The following is a 17,478-nucleotide window of genomic DNA, read 5'->3' on the forward strand; positions in this document are numbered from 1 at the left end:
ATAGCCACGTAGTGTATTGCACAGGCACATAGTATATTGGTCAGCCACGTAGTATATAGCAGAGCTACGTAGTATATAACATAGCCACGTATTATATTGTAGAGCCACGTAGTATATTGCACAGGCACATAGTATATTGCACAGCCACGTAGTATATAACACAGTCACGTAGTGTATTGCACAGCTATGCAGTATATTGGTCAGCGACATAGTATATAGCAGAGCCACGTAGTATATAACATAGCCACATAGTATATTGTAGAGCCACGTAGTATATTGCACAGGCACGTAGTATATTGCACAGCCACATAGTATATAACACAGTCACGTAGTGTATTGCACAGCTACGTAGTGTATTGCACAGCTATGCAGTATATTGGTCAGCGACGTAGTATATAGCAGAGCCACGTAGTATATAACATAGCCACGTAGTATATTGTAGAGGCACGTAGTATATTGCATAGCTACGTAGTATATTGCACAGCCACCTAATATATAACAGAGCCACGTAGTATATTGCACAGTCGACGTAGTATATAACAGAACCGACACAGCCACATAGTATATTGCACAGCTATGTAGTATATAACACAGAACATGTAGTATATTGCACAGCCACGTAGTATATTGGACAGTCACGTTGTATATTGCACAGTCACGTTGTATATTGCCCAGCTACATAGTATATAGCATAGAGATGTAGTATATAACAGAGCCCATGCAGTATGTAACACAGCCCACATAGTATATAGCAATGTGGGCACTATATGCATGGTTAAAAAAGACTTAAAATAAAAAATAAACATATACTCACCTTCCGAAGGCCCCTTGAAGTCCTGGCGCCTGTGTGCGGTGCACACGGCAGCTTCCGGTCCCAGGGTTGGTATGAGCGCAGGATGTGATGATGTCGCGGTCACATGTCCGTGATGTCATGGCAGGTCCTTCTCACATATCATCCTTGGCACCGGAACCTGCCGCTTGCACCGCCGAGGAGAGCGCGCGACGTCGGATGGTGAGAATAACCTTTTTTTTTATTATTATTATTTGTAACATTAGATCTTTTTACTATTGATGGGTTAATAGCTGGTTAATGGAGTGCGTTACACCACGGTCTGTTAATGCTGGCATTAACCCTGTGTGAGCGCTCAGCGCTGACTGCAGGGCAGTAAAGCAGCGGCCATTTCGCTGCCAGACTATGGCCGTCGCTGATTGGTCGTGGCAATGGTCGTGGGTGTTTTGCCGCGACTTGGACTTCCATGACAAACAGAGGCCGCGACCAATGAATATCCATGACAGACAGACAGAAAGACGGAAGTGACCCTTAGACAATTATATAGTAGATTACGTTATTCCAATATTTTATTCTAAGATATATTAAAATGTACCTTGCTCGTTGGACGACCCCTTTAAGTTTGTTTCCATATGAAAAAGTTAATCGCTATATTTGAAGATAAGGAAAAACTTCCTCAATTGTTGAAATTTTTTTTAATAAATATCAAGATTGACGACTTTGCCTAAGCTTTTAATTTTGGGCCTCTGGGTATTTGAGTTTGACATCCCTGAAGTAATAGAAGGCTGTCACCACATGGCCAATGTATAGCCTGCCACTGATATCCTACACTATTTATAAAAAACTACTTCTATGTATTTATTTTTATGTACATATTAAACCCCTTCAGTACCACCCTATTTTGGCTTTTTTTTTTTTTACCAGTAGGACGAAACCTTTTATTTGTATTTATTATTTTATTATTTATTTTATTTATTTTGTGTTTATTTATTTTTTCTATTGTTGTATTGCAAAAAACCCATAACATTTTTTTTCCTGTTACCTTCAACTTATCCACACGTTGGGTTGTATTTTTGCAGAATGTGTTGCATTTATTGGCGTACATATAACAATACTGCCGCTCTTTTCCTTCACTCTATTTACCGCACTGCACAAATAAAATAGGAGCCGTATCCACAAGTCTGAAAAACTTTTTCTTTTTGTTTATGCATTTGCATTTCTGAATTTTATTTTCCATTTTTGATTCATAGGAACAGTAAAAAAAAAAATAGCAAAAAAAAATTGATCCTTTTGAATAATCAAAAATAAAAAATGATGTCTTACCCCTGATTAGCCTGGCATCATGGGAAATGTAGTTCCCGACCTGCCAAAAGTTCAATGCATTGCTTAATCTTTTCACTTTAAAGTGTCCCTTTTGAATGATGAGAAGGGATCTCGCTGCTGCCGGTGCTCGAGCGCTTTGTGTGGCAGGTTTCCCCATCTGTCTGCTCAGGAACACAAAGGCGGCATAAATAGGAGCTCTCGGAAATTTATCTTTATAGGGGATTAAAGCTGTAAGCCTCCACTCATCCATCCTCATTGTTAGCCGAGGGGATATTAAACATGCAGGAAACAATTCCAGTTATAGGTGTATTAGTATTCCGCGCCACACTCCTCCTGCATGTAAGGAAATGTAGATGGGATTTCTGAAGATGGCATGGAGGAGATACCGCTCAAAGGGCAAAGCTGGTGCATGCAATGCCAACGTCGTGCAGAAGATCAGGAATTATCAGGGGAGACGCCTCTTAAAAAAAAGCCTTAGATGGATAATTCCATCTCCGACAATAATATTAATTTCTACTGGAAACCTTTATGTGTTTGTGCATGAGAAATAACACTGTTTCTGGCCACTCTATGACTTGTATACAGTTTTCCCCTCTGCAGGCTCCATCTCTAATTTTCAGCAGTCTCTGAGCTAGTGAGTAGAAATTAGCTGCTTTGATGTCTCTCATACACAGCACACACAGACAGAAGGGATTTCAGATCCATGTAGCATATAGTCAGAAACAGCAGCATTTACAATTTTATAGAGAATTATTGAGCAGTGTAGCTGTGAATCCAGCACTGGAGTGAGATAAACAGTTACTAGAAAGCAGCACCATCTGTGTCTCTCTCTTTCACTCTGTTCTTTCTGCCTCCTACTCTGAGCTAGTGAGTAGAAACTAGCTGCTTTGATGTCTCTCATATACAGCATATAAATATAACAGTAAACTCGGCACACACCAATGCGTAAATGCAGTGAAGAAGAGGGGTTTATTTATGAGGTAAAGTACATACAGTGACGTTTCGGTCTAATCACTAGACCTTCATCAATGTACTGCAATGAAATACAACAAAATATAATGTGAAAACAACTAAGGTATTTACAAAACAATGGGTCATTACATAATCGTTTGCATGGAATTTTACATATAGCAATGTGCATATGCAGAAAAACATCAGACTTATAGCCATATAGCAGCAAGGGATACAAGGCCATGAGGACCAGCAGCCAACAATGAGGCCCAGATGAAAAATGTTCAGCTATTTAATATGTAAAGTCAAATATGTTGACCAGCAAAAGAGATGAATAAGAACCGCACCTACCCTCACTCTAATAGTAAGAAGGGTACCCCGGGTCACAGAATGGACAGTCAGTCCTAAAGGGAGGGGAAACCGTGTTGTACGTTACTAATTGTAACAGAGTGAGGCTGAGACCCAAGGTGAATGCACACATACCCTGTTGCTGTGAATGGCTCCTGTAGGTTGAAAGGGAGCAGACCGCTATAGAATAAAGAGAGGCGGTGTAATTAATAAGCTGGCAGGAGCGGTGAGGTGCCGGTGAGGCTGAGCATAGGAGCATGAAGGCTTACCGTAGTGAAGGTGGGCTGGTGTATATGGACCATGGACGCAGTATCCACCGCTTGTCCAGTGCGTCCGTGTGCCCAGCTAGTGTGCCTTTTATGCCTGCTCATAGCAGTGCGCGGCCGGAAGTCCTCTACCGGAAGTGACGCCGGCAGTGCTGTAAAGTGTGTGCGTTCCACTGTGAACTAAGAGGGTGGGGCTGAATCCGTGTGTGCGTTCCACCTTACAGACATGCGTACTAGGAGGATGTGATGGTGTATATCCTCAGAGCGCTAGTGGAGTTTTAAAAGAAAACGGAGCGGTGGAGATGTGATCCTACGGACAGATGGTGCACTTGCTTAGTAGAGGCGGTTCTGTGAAAGAAGACATAAATATATTAATAAATATGTAAGCATTTATATATTACAGTAATCAAGTAATATTCAGTACTATGAACAGACAAGGTTCTTCCTGGTGCAGGCCAAAGAAAATGTTATTGGTTACGGTAGAAAAGACTGGATATCATATTCCCTATTTAAGCCTTGTGGGGCTAAAGTTTGGAGTTCATGTATCCAGTAGGCTTCTCGCCTCTTCAGGAGGCGAATTCTATCTCCACCCCTGCGTGGTTGTGCCACTGTATCGATCACTTGAAATTTAAGTTGTGCTATAGTGTGACCATGGCTTATGAAGTGGTTGGGGATGGGTAACAAGAGATTTTTACACCTAATTGTAGATTTGTGCTTTGATATGCGGTCGCGTACAGACTGTGTGGTCTCACCCACATAACCGAGACCGCATGGACATTTTATCAAGTAAATTACAAAGGCTGAATCGCATGTGTAATATCCCTTGACTGTGTATTCTTTGCCCGTGAGTGGATGGTGAAAGATCCCGCCACGTTGTACGTTATTACATTGTGTGCACCTCAGACAGGGGAAGGTGCCTAATTTTGGATTCATCAAGAACCGTTGTTTCGGTGTCTGTGAGGGACTTATGTCGGCCTTGACCAGTCTGTCTCTGATATTACGTGGTCTCCTGAAGCAGGGGAGAAAGGGGCTATTGAATTCTTTTATTTGTGGATGTGCTGTCCCTAGGATGTGCCAATGTCGCCGTATTGATTTATGTAGTAAATAGGCCATGGGATGGTAGTTATGGACGAAGGGAATGCGGTTCCCTTGCTTGGGCCTAGGTTGAGTGGCAGTGGTGGTTTCAATGGGGTCTAGAACATGGGGGGGATAACCTCTCTCTGCAAATTTAGAACGCATCTCGTTTAGACGTTGTATGCGTAGGTCTTGCTTGGAAACAATTCTTTGTACTCTCTTGTATTGTGATTTGGGTATGGAGTCTTTCATCCTGGTTGGATGGAAGCTTTGGTAGTGCAACAGACTATTCCTATCCGTGGGTTTGGAGTAAATGTCTGTGTATAATTCTCCTTTGTCATTCTTCACCACCAAAGTGTCCAGGAAGTTAACTTGTTCTAGACTATGCGTCATGGTGAAATCTAAACCCGGCCACGAGGTTTTCAAGAAATTGAAGAACGTTTCTAGAGTGTCAAGTGGGCCGTCCCAGATACAAAAAATATCATCAATGTACCTCTTCCACAGTATGACATGTGTGCGGAAGAGGTCATTGGTGTATATAGTACTGTCCTCATAATCCGCCATGTAACTATTTGCATACGGGGGCGCAGCGTTAGACCCTCATATACAGCACACACAGACAGAAGGGATTTCAGTTCCATGTAGCATATAGTCAGAAGCAGCAGCATTATTCAGCAGTGTTGCTGTGAATCCAGCACTGGAGTGAGATAAACAGTCACTAGAAAGCAGCACCATCTGTGTCTCTCTCGTTCACTGTCCTTTCGGATCCCTAAGTGAACTGAGCAAAGTAGATTTTAGCCGGTTTTCAGAATGAAGGAGGAGTTTAGGACAATGAGGGACAGAAGATGTGGCTGATAAGAAAAAAAAATATTTTTTAATACAGACTATGTTCTCTGCACATTTCTGGATAAATAATAAATTAACTGAGGATCCATCAGTGAGTGCAGTGTAAGGAGGAGTTTGCAAGTTATTTGTCTCTAGGTTGTAATAAAAACACACAGAGTTGCAGCTTTCAAGCATGAGCCTTTCTCTCCTTCACTTTGCTCCTCCTGCCTCATCCCTCTCCATACACTTCAATAGGCAGCCGTAATCTGATCCCTCAGTTAGCCATCAGCTCATCTTGTTTTGAGTAAATTGATTTTGATTTTAGAACTTTTTCAGAGTTGATGAGTTCACGAGGCAGGAGAAGTGGCTCATAAGTGGAGAAAGAAGTATATTTCTCTGATTAGATGTATTACAAAGTTTTTTTTATATTCATTTGTACTATTGATTTATGAAAAGTTTGCCGCGATGACAGCAACCAATTAAATGTTGTAGACACAACATCATTTATCTTGAACTCAATCTGTCTTAAAGTCTTAAAGAGGAGCTGTTATAGATCAAAAGTTGTGAATTTCGCCTCTTGTTTAATTCCCACTGGTCTTGACAGTTTTCTGGTTTTTGTCTTTTTAAAATCCACCATACGGCGTTTTATTGAGTGCTGATCTTTATGGTATTTACAAGGAGGTGTGGCTCATGGAGCAGCCTAAAGACACGCCCCTGAGGATCCTGTAAGCCACTCCCCTTGATAAAGACCATCAAAACAAGCATTAATTAAAAAGGTCCATATTTCTGGAATGGTATGGCGAAATTAACTAAAAAAAAAAAACATGCAGTACTCAGGGAAGCATCGGGAATAATTTAAGAGCAGAAACATTCCACTTTTGATATGGTGACCTCTTTAAGTAAGATGGAGGAAGGGATTAGTTCCCAGGTGGGAAGATCTAGGACTGGGGCAAGAAACGGATGCTTCCTATGAGGAGCTGTGCTGCGTATGATGTAGACCTGGGAATTATAGACTGGACGTAATGCATAGCGGAGGGAAATTAGCTACTTTTACGTCTTTCCTGGCGTCAGGTCAATACTGATGGCAGAACATGCAGCCAAAAGTCAGATTAACCCTGCCGTGCCCACAGGCTTCTAGTTGCTTGTCCACTGATTAAATCATCTGGCAGTAATTCTGCCTGACATTGAGACAGATTACTGAGTGACCTCCTTCCGAAGGGGATTGGAGCTTCAGTGACACTGCTCCACATTTACACAGCAGTGCGTCCACCAGTCATGTATGGGGTCTGGGACCCTCGCTGCCTCTAAATGCTCCATCCTGCTGCCACTGTCATAGGGGGACTGTGAATTTAAGACCCTCAGAGACACCAAAATGAGGTAGGAATTTGTAACCTGTTTTGTTACCAAGTTCATCAAGTCTTGTCGTATCCCCTGCAAAACATAGAGCCAAAGCCAACAGAATAAAGTCACCCGTAATGACGCCCTCCCTATACCACCTGTACCATATACAGAGGTCTCGGAAGTCATGCCATAAGCAGCCTTATGGGGGGGCATTTACTTTTCTTTAAAGACTGTGCCAAGCTTCGATTCATGCTCATGCAGATGTGCCAACGGCCCCGATATCCGTCCACAATTTGTTTCATTACATATATCATAGTTTCACTTTTATAGTCATGAAAATCTGAATATACATATAGTATATTGTGTTAGGCTACAGCTCAGATTTTATATAGCGCATATTTAACATTCTTTTATATTTATACTCTATTATTGTTGTATTATATTTTATTTTTATTATATTTTATCCTTTTAAATTGCATTATCTTTTTTATTTTTACATTATTTTTACATATGTATTTTTTATTTAATTTTCTTTTATATTTATACTCTACTATTGTTGTATTATATTTTATTATATTTTATCCTTTTAAATTGCATTATCTTTTTTATTTTTTACATTATTTTTTACATATGTATTTTTTATTTAATATTCTTTTATATTTATACTCTACTATTGTTGTATTATGTTTTATTTTTATCTTTTATCCTTTTAAATTGCATTATCTTTTTTATTTTTTTACATTATTTTTTATATATATATATATGTATTTTTTATTCAATATTCTTTTACATTTATACTCTACTATTGTTGTATTATATTTTATTTTTATTATATTTTATCCTTTAAAATTGCATTACCTTTTTTATTTTTTGCATTATTTTTTATATTTGTAATATTATTTTATATGTATACTCTTTTATTGTTGTATTGTATTTTTATTATATTTTATCCTTTAAAATTGCATTATCTTTTTTATTTTTTACATCACTTTTTATATTTGCATTTTTTTTATTTAATATACTTTTATATTTATACTCTTTTATTGTTGTATTATATTTTATTATTATTATGTTTTATCATTTGAAATTGTATTATCTTTTTTATTTTTTACATTATTTTGTATATGTTTTATTTAATATTCTTTTAGATTTATACTATTTTTCATTGTTGTAATATATTGAATTTTTTTCTATGTTATCATTTTAAATTGTAATATTATCTTTTTACATTATTTTTTATATTTGTATATTTTTTTTATTACTATTGTATCTGTCATGTTTTTTCTTTTTAGTATTTTTAATAAGATTTTGTCATTGCATTTATTATAGTTTACAGTTATCTAGTGAGTACTTTGGAGCGGCAGCATTTTGGTCTGTTTTTCGCTTCTGTATTTTTCAGCCAAAACTGGGAGTTAACCCTGCACAGAGAAGTATATATTACATATACACTCCTAAACATCGAAAATTGCAACACCAAGAAAGAAAAGTCGTGGAATTATGGAAATCCCAGAATGGAGGCATTTTATGTTACTGATCTTCAAATGATGAAAAAATGCAACAAATTTTTAAAAATATCTGAATTTAATTAATGCGCAGAAATCCCGGCACTTACACTCTCGACTACTATCAACGAGGTTATTATTGGTCACCAGAGGAATGTTCTGCCGCTCTTAATGCACTTGAGCAAATCATCAAAATCCTCTGCTGGCAGCTCCTTTTTTATTGCTGACCAATGACATCCCAGTCTGCATGTTGCTTGTGCTACCATGAGCAGCCTGTTTGACCTAAATGTGCTCCTCTCACTGCAGCATCTCCAGACTTGTCTCCCATCATTGCTCGCTGATTGCACAAGGCACTGCCAGCAGTGGATTTTGATGATTTGCCCAAGTGCATTCAGAGGCAGAACATTCCTCAGACAACCATTAATAACCTCATTAATGTGCTGAGATTTGTGCACATGATTCAGACTCCAGAATGAATATAACAAGATGGTTTGAAAAATTTGTTTTCGTTTTCCATCCTCTTCAGATCAGTAACGTCTCCATCCTGTGATTTCCATAACTCCATGACTTTTCCTTTTTGCTGTAATTTTAATAACGAGAATTATAAAATAATTATTATATATGTATTTGTGTGTGCATGTATAGATCTGCAGCCAGATACGGACTGGGTCTAAAATTCAGTCCTGGCATTTGAAATCACACAGGCCCATGTTGTCCCCTTCCCCAAGAACCAGATGGGATATATCACTAATATTACCCTTGATGGAGGAAAGGAAGTTTTACTACAAAACCAATATTTCTATTGATACCCGTGGCCTGCTGGGGTAAGTGACGGAGTCAGCAACTTTGTGCTCCATCACAACTCTTAACAGTATGGGCGTGTTGAGAACACCGATTCTGTTAACAACGTAGCAGACAATGACCAGACAGGCCCTCCTGGCATTTGTCAGAATTGCCAGATAGCCAGTCCAGCCCTGTTTTCCACCTCACTTTAGAAGTTGAAATCAATGAACAGATTGGTTAGATGTATTGGGCAGCTATGTCTATTTTTCCTGACCTTCCCATAGGTGCCAGGAGTCATATAGATGACTAACCCAGAGGTTAGAACTCGGGTAGCATGATGGCGCAGTTGTTAGCACTGCTGGTGTCCTGGGTTCAACTCTGACTGAGGACAATGAGATTCCTCCTCTCAGGTGTACTTTAGAAATTGTAGTCAGTGATTGTAATGGGACCTGCTCTAGTTTTTCCTGACCTTCCCATAAATGCTGAGAGTCCTATTGATGATCTGGCCAGAAACAAATTCTCAGGCAGCACAGTGGCTCAGTGGTTACCTCCATTGCCATCCTACACTTGGGTCCTTAGTTCAACTCTGACTGAGGTCAATGAGATTTCTCCTCTCAGACACATCTTAGAAAATGAAATCAGAGACCTAAAATGAAACCTGCTCTTCCTTTTCATGAACGGTCCGTAGGCATACTGATGACCTAGCCATCAGGTAATGCTATGTTGACTCAGTGGTTAGCTTCCTTACATTTCAATGCTTTGGTTCTACTCTGACTGAGGTTGGAGTAATTCCTCCTCACAGGTCTACTTTAGAAATTGCAAATGGACCTGCTCTATTTTTACCTGATCTTCCCATAGGTGCTAGTAGTAATATCAATGACTTTGCCAAATGTTATCTTCTGAGCAGCACGGTGGCTCAGTGGAAAGCACTGGTGCTTTGCAGCATGGGAGTCCAGGGTTCAAATCCCACCATGGATGACATCTGCAAGGAGTTTGTATGTTCTCACTGTGCTCAGGTGGGCTGCCACCCATTCTCCAAAGACATATAGGTAGGGGCCAGTGATTATGGTCAGCGTCAGCACCCGGGCAAGTGCCGTGGCCCTGAGCATGCAGGGGGCCCACTCATCATCGGGGACACTGGCACGCTATAGTGCCGATCCCCACCTGCTCCGGGCCCTGGCACTTGCGATACTTACCTCTCCTGGTTCCAGCACTGCAGCGTCTTCCATCCTCTGACTGTGATGTTCAGGTTAGAGGGCGCGATGATGTCACAAGTGTGCGCCCTCTGCCTGAGCAGTCGCAGCACAGAGAGCAGGAAGATGCCAACGGTGAGGAGAGCAGAGCAGCGTCAAGCAATGAGAGGTGAGTATTTCTTTTTTTTTTTTAAGTATTTGGAGCAATATATAGGGACCATCAGAAGGGGCCCATATATGGAGTATCATATGGGGCTATTTCTATATGGAGCATCTTATGGCGCCAATAATATAGGGAGCATCTTATGAAGCCAATTCTATAGGGAGCATTATATGGGGCCAATTTAATAGGGAGCATCTTATGGGGCCAATTCAATATGGAGCAGTATATGGGGCCAATTACATATGGAGCAGTATATGGGGCCAGTAATATATGAAGGATCTTATGGGACTAATTATATATGGAGCATTTTATAGGGCCAATTATATATGGAGCATTATATGAGGCCCAGTACACATGGAGCATCTTATGGGGCCAATTATCTTTGGAGCATTTTATTTTATTTTTGGACCCATTCTGTAAGGAATATTATATGGGGCCCATTCTGTATGGAACATCATATGGGGCCCATTCTGTATGGAGCAATATATTTGGACTCAGTATACTGCATGGGGCCGATCATATACTGTATGGAGCATTATATGAGGCCCATTATATATGGAGCAATAGATGGGGCCCATCATATACTGTATGTAGAATTATATGTGGCTCACTATACTGTATGGAGCATTATATGGGGTCAATTTCGTATGGAGCAATATATGCGGCTCATTCTGTATGGAGCACTCTGTGGTGCCCATTATACTGTATGGAGCATTATATGAGGCTCATTATTCTGTATGGAGCAATATGTGGGGCTCATTATTCTGTATAGAGGACTATGTGGTGCCAATTATACTGTATGGAGCACTATATGGGGCCATTATACTGTATGGGGCAATATATGGGGCTCATTATTCTGTTTGGAGCAATATATGGGGCTCACAATTCTGTATAGAGGACTATACTGTCCGGTTTCTGAGCTAATGTAGAATGCACAATAGATATCACTCATGTAATGTAAGAAGTAAGTGAAATCTTTGGCATTGTACTATACCTATATTTCTCTGCCGTATCCGTGCATTATGAATTGTGGTATGTGTTAAAGGGGCCCACCGGGACTCTTTCGCCCAGGGCCCATGAAAACCTGGAGCCGGCCCTGCCAGTGATGGAAGTGCTGTGGTAAACAGCTGCTATCCTGTGTTTCTGAGGGTTGGAGGAACATTAGTATTTAGGGAAATGAGAGGGGGGAAATTTTACTAAGTCCAAAAAGGACTTTTCACAGCTCAGTCATAACTGAGCTGCATATACACTGCTCAAGAAAATAAAGGGAACACTTAAACAACAGAATATAACTCCAAGTAAATCAAACTTCTGTGAAATCAAACTGTCCACTTTGGAAGCAACACTGTTTGACAATCTATTTCACATGCTGTTGTGCAAATGGAATAGACAACAGCTGATAATTATTGGCAATTATCAAGACACACTCAATAAAGGAGTGGTTCTCCTGCAGGTGGGGACCACAGACCCACATCTCAGTACCAATGCTTTCTGGCTGATGTTTTGGTCACTTTTGAACGTTGGTTGTGCTTTCACACTCGTGGTAGCATGAGATGGACTCTACAACCCACACAAGTGACTCAGGTAGTGCAGCTCATCCAGGATGGCACATCAATGCGAGCTGTGGCAAGAAGGTTTGCTGTGTCGATCAGTGTAGTGTCCAGAGGCTGGAGGCGCTACCAAGAGACAGGCCAGTACACCAGGAGAAGTGGAGGGGGCCTTAGGAGGGCAACAACCCAGCAGCAGGACTGCTACCTCAGCCTTTGTGCAAGGAGGAACAGGAGGAGCACTGCCAGAGCCCTGCAAAATGATCTCCAGCAGGTCACAAATGTGCATGTGTCTGCACAAACGGTTAGAAACCGACTCCATGAGGATGGTCTGAGTGCCCGACGTCCACAGATGGGGGTTGTGCTAACAGCCCAACACCGTGCAGGACGCTTGGCATTTGCCACAGAACACCAGGATTGGCAAATTCGCCACTGGCGCCCTGTGCTCTTCACAGATGAAAGCAGGTTCACACTGAGCACATGTGACAGAGTCTGGAGATGCCATGGAGAGCGATCTGCTGCCTGCAACGTCCTTCAGCATGACCGGTTGGCAGTGGGTCAGTAATGGTGTGGGGTGGCATTTCTTTTGAGGGCCGCACAGCCCTCCATGTGCTCGCCAGAGGTAGCCTGACTGCCATTAGGTACCGAGGTGAGATCCTCAGACCCCTTGTGAGACCATATGCTGGTACGGTTGCTACTAATGCAGGACAATGCCAGACGTCATGTGGCTGGAGTGTGTCAGCAGTTCCTGCAAGATGAAGGCATTGAAGCTATGGACTGGCCCGCCCGTTCCCCAGACCTGAATCCAATTGAACACATCTGGGACATCATGTCTCGCTCTATCCACCAACGTCACGTTGCACCACAGACTGTCCAGGAGTTGGCGCATGCTTTAGTCCAGGTCTGGGAGGAGATCCCTCAGGAGACCAACCACCACCTCATCAGGAGCATGCCCAGGATTTGTAAGGAGATCATACAGGCACGTGGAGGCCACACACACTACTGGGCATCAAATCCTTGTCTTGAGGCATTTCCACTGAAGTTCGTTCAGCCTGTAACTTTATTTTCCACTATGATTTTGAGCATCATTCCAACTCCAGATGTCCGTGGGATATTAGTTGTCATTTATGTCGATCATTTTTAGGTTTTATTGTTCTCTACACATTCCACTATGTAATGAATAAAGATTTACAACTGGAATATTTTATTCAGTGATATCTAGGATGGGGGATTTTAGTGTTCCCTTTATTTTTTGAGCAGTATATAACAAGTTAATTTCTTGCTACTTGTGTCAGAACATTCATCCAATCAGGATACTTGCCCAAAGAAGCGGACAGGCAAGCAGCCCTCCTGGATGCTGCACAGGTGACACATCATTAGCCACAGCACTTCCATCACTGGCCCCTACATGTATGTCTTTGGAGCATGGGTGGCAGCCCACCTAAGCACAGGGAGAACATACAAACTCCTTGCAGATGTCATCCATGGTGAATTTGAACCCTGGACTCCCATGCTGCAAAGCACCAGTGCTTTCCACTGAGCCACCGTGCTGCTCCGAAGATAACCATTGGCAAATCATTGATATGACTCACAGCACCAATGGGAAGATCAGGAAAAACTAGAGCAGGTCCATTTGCAATTTCTAAAGTAAAACTGAGAGGTAGAATTACTCAGACCTCAGTCAGAATTGAACTAAGGATCCAAGCATTGAAAGGTAATTGAGCTAACCACTGAGCCACCATGCTGCCTGAGAATTATCTGATGGCTAGGTCATCAATATGTCCATCAGTGCCCACCGACAGGTCATGAAAACTAAAGCGGTCCATTTGCAATTTCTAAAGTACAGCTGAGAGGTAGAAGTACTCCAACCTTAGCCAGAATTGAACTAAGGACCCAAGCATTGAAATGTAAGGGAGATAACCACTGAGCCACCATAGCATTACCTGATGGCTAGGTGATCAATATGTCTATCAGTACCCACCGACAGGTCATAAAAAGGAAGAGCAGGTTCCCTTGTGGTCACTGATTTCATCTTCTGAGAGGAGGAATCTCATCGTTCTTGGTCAGAGCTGAACCAATGAAAACAGCAACAAGAAAAAGAAAGCAACAGTGTTGCCATGCGGCCCCATGGGTGCTTAACCACCAGCAACAGCAGGCTGTGCACGGTTCTATGAGATGGGAACAAAAGGCTTTTAGTCTCTGTATTCTCAGACAAGAGACCGGCGAGGGCGGCCGTTCACTGTGGGCATTTTTTACTTGTCCATGTACTAGAAAACATCACATAATAATCTCCATGACACGGTCTCCAGAGCTCGCTGCACAAGTGTCCTAGATCCATCCCATTCTTGAATGGAGCAGAGGGGTGCAGACTTATCCTCCACTGCATTCATTGTCTATGGGACTGTCTGGAAATAATGGAGCTCTGCTTTCCCAGATGGTCCCATAAACAATGAATGGAGCAGAGGTGCGCAGGCTTATCCTCCACTGTATTCATTGTCTATGGGACTGTCTGGAAATAATGGAGCTCTGCATTCTCAGACGGTCCTGTAAACCATGAATGGAGCAGAGTATGAGCAGCTCCACTTCCAAAGACATATTGATAGGATGTGAGTCCTGACGGGGCAATAATGTCTGCAAAGTGAGACCGTTCTTATGAAGCATAATAGATAAGCATATTGATTGTACAGCACTTTACAGACATCACTGCACCCATCGGGGTCATCTCGTCTGCCAGCTTGTAAAGTGAAAGCAGAATGTGCTCCAGCTACACACAGTGTGAACAGTGAGCGGGAACGTCCTGGTACTCTTTTTTTTTAGAGAATGTATTTTTGACAATATAACACTATTGTTGGAGACAGAGACTCATGCACCAATAAACAGTATTACATAGTAGTTGTAATATATGCAATAATAAACATTATTCCGACAGGTTAGGATTGTAGGCTTCCATTGCTCAGCCTCAGGTTATTGGTTCAAATCTAAGCAAGGACATCATTTTTCTTCTTCTACGTTTTGGACCCCCTTGTGGTTTTGGCTTACCAATACAGATGCAGAGCACTGTGACAGCAGCCCCCATTACACTGATATGTGCCCCCCCCCCCCCCTCGGCCATATCCCTTTCACTGTGCAGTGTCATGTTTGATAGACCCTTAATTCCTCCAGATTATAAAATATAATCCGGTCTCAGTGAACAAATGTTAATTTGTAGATCAGGATTATGTTGGCCAGAGCAGAGCCTTTACTCTTCCTGCAGATTTTAACCTCTTCCACACCAGACCAGTGTTTTATTTTTGCATTTTTTCCCTCGCCTTCTTTCCATTGTCAAATTGTTTTTATTTATTTCTTTTTTTTTTAAACCCATCAACATTGTTTTTCACTTGATGACACCATTAATTTAAACATTCAATATATTCAGAAGCGTGAAAAAAAATTCCAAGTGGGGTGAAAGAGCGAAAAAAAATCCACACATACACATACACAAAAAAATTAAATTCCGTCATGATGTTTTGGGGTTTCTTTTTTCTGCCGTTCGATACACAGTAAAAATGATCTGACAACACAATTCTTCAGGTGCATAATTAGAACTTTGCTTTATTTTTTCTGTTGATGGAGCTGTTTAGAAGGTTTTTGGGATTTTTGTGCGTGGTGAGTTGTTTCTATTGCTACTATTACAGAATACTGTACATACATTTTAATTGCTTTTTATTGCATTTTTTTAAGTGGCACGGCAAACTAAAAATGCAAATCTCGTCTTTCCTTTTTTTTTCTTTAAGGTGTTTAGTGTACTGGATAAAGATTTTAATATTTTGGTATGTCGGACTTTTGTGGAAGGGGAAATACCAAATTTTTAAAAAAATGTAATGTTATAATTTTTAACTAGGAAAAAAGAAAATTATCCTTGATGCAAAGGAATATAATACGTATACAGACGGTAATAGACGCCAGTAATTTGTCTTGTACGTTAAAACACGGACCGATTTCATTCAATGTTTTGGATCAGATTTTTATCAGTGTATCAGTTTTAGGCCTCATTTACACATCAGAATTTGTAACCCAAAATCAGGAGTGGGTGATAAATGCAGAAGTGGTGATGTGTTTCTATTAGGCCGGTTTCACACGTCAGTGGCTCCGGTACGTGAGGTGACAGTTTCCTCCCGTACCGGAGACACTGACACACGTAGACACTGACACACGTAGACCCATAAAAATCAATGCATCTGTTCAGATGTCATTGATTTTGTGCGGACCGTGTGCGGACCGTGTCTCCGTGTGCCAAACACGGAGACATGTCAGTGTTCGTGGGAGCGCACGGATTACACGGACCCAATAGAGTCAATGGGTCCGTGTAAAACACGGACCTCACACGGACATTCTCCGTCTGGGGTCCGTGTGGCGTGCCGGAGACAGCGCTACAGTAAGCGCTGTCCCCCCCCACATGGTGCTGAAGCCGGTATTCATATGTTCCCTGTAGCAGCGTTTGCTACCGAGAAAATATGAATGATAGTGTTTAAAATAAAGATCCATGTGTCCGCCGCCCCCCCACCCCCTGTGCGCCCCCCCCCCCCCCCCCGCTGGTCAGCAAATACTCACCCGGATCCCCCGTCGGCAGTCGCTCCTTCCTGGTCTGGCCGCGGCTTCTCTACTGTATGCGGCCGATTACACTCATGAATATGTGGCTCCACCTCCAATAGGGGCGGAGCCGCCTATTCATGAGTGTAAATGAGCGGCCCCACGTGACCGCATACAGTAAGCCGCGGCCAGACCAGGAAGGAGCGACTGCCGACGGGGGATCCGGGTGAGTATTTTCTGACCAGCGGGGGGGGGCGCACAGGGGGTGGGGGGGCGGCGGACACATGGATCTTTATTTTAAACACTATTCTTCATATTTTCCCTGCAGCAAACGTTGCTGCAGGGATGATATGAATCGCAGCTTCAGCACCATGCAGAGTGGGTACCACACGCTCCGTGTGGTACCCACTCGCCATACGGGCGGCACACGTGTGCCGCACGTATGGCCTCCGTGAGTTCCCAGGCACACGGACACGGATAACTCCGGTACCGATTTATTCCGGTACCGGAATTATCTGGACGTGTGGGTCAGCCCTTATACTTTTCCTCTGATTGTTCCTCTCCTGCTTTTGGCTTAAAAATGCTGATGTAAAATACTGACCAAATACTGATAGTGTGACTCCTGTTTTTTGGCTTCTGAATGTTGCCCTAGCCTCAGTGTTTCATCAGTGATTTTCTCGGAAAGGAAAAAGAATATATAAAATTTTTTCCATTGCAATGTTAACATCTTTCTGACCTCGGACGGGATAGTACGTCCGAGGTCAGATCCCCCGCTTTGATGCAGGGCTCCGGCGGTGAGCCCA

At 42.0% G+C, this 17,478-nt stretch overlaps 1 protein-coding gene across 1 annotated transcript in view; it reads left to right on the forward strand.

Annotated features, from left to right (window-relative positions):
• Positions 1-6,704: 6,704 nt before the first annotated feature.
• LOC143764426 (G protein-activated inward rectifier potassium channel 4-like) overlaps positions 6,705-17,478 on the forward strand; it is a 50,754-nt gene continuing 39,980 nt past the window's right edge. Inside the window, exon 1 of the mRNA XM_077249970.1 lies at positions 6,705-6,954. The gene's annotated coding sequence lies outside the window, so the exon portion shown is untranslated. The remainder of the gene's footprint in view (positions 6,955-17,478) is intronic.

The sequence above is a fragment of the Ranitomeya variabilis genome, chromosome 4 (genome assembly GCF_051348905.1).
Source record: "Ranitomeya variabilis isolate aRanVar5 chromosome 4, aRanVar5.hap1, whole genome shotgun sequence".
In the NCBI taxonomy this organism is placed as follows: Eukaryota; Metazoa; Chordata; class Amphibia; order Anura; family Dendrobatidae; genus Ranitomeya; species Ranitomeya variabilis.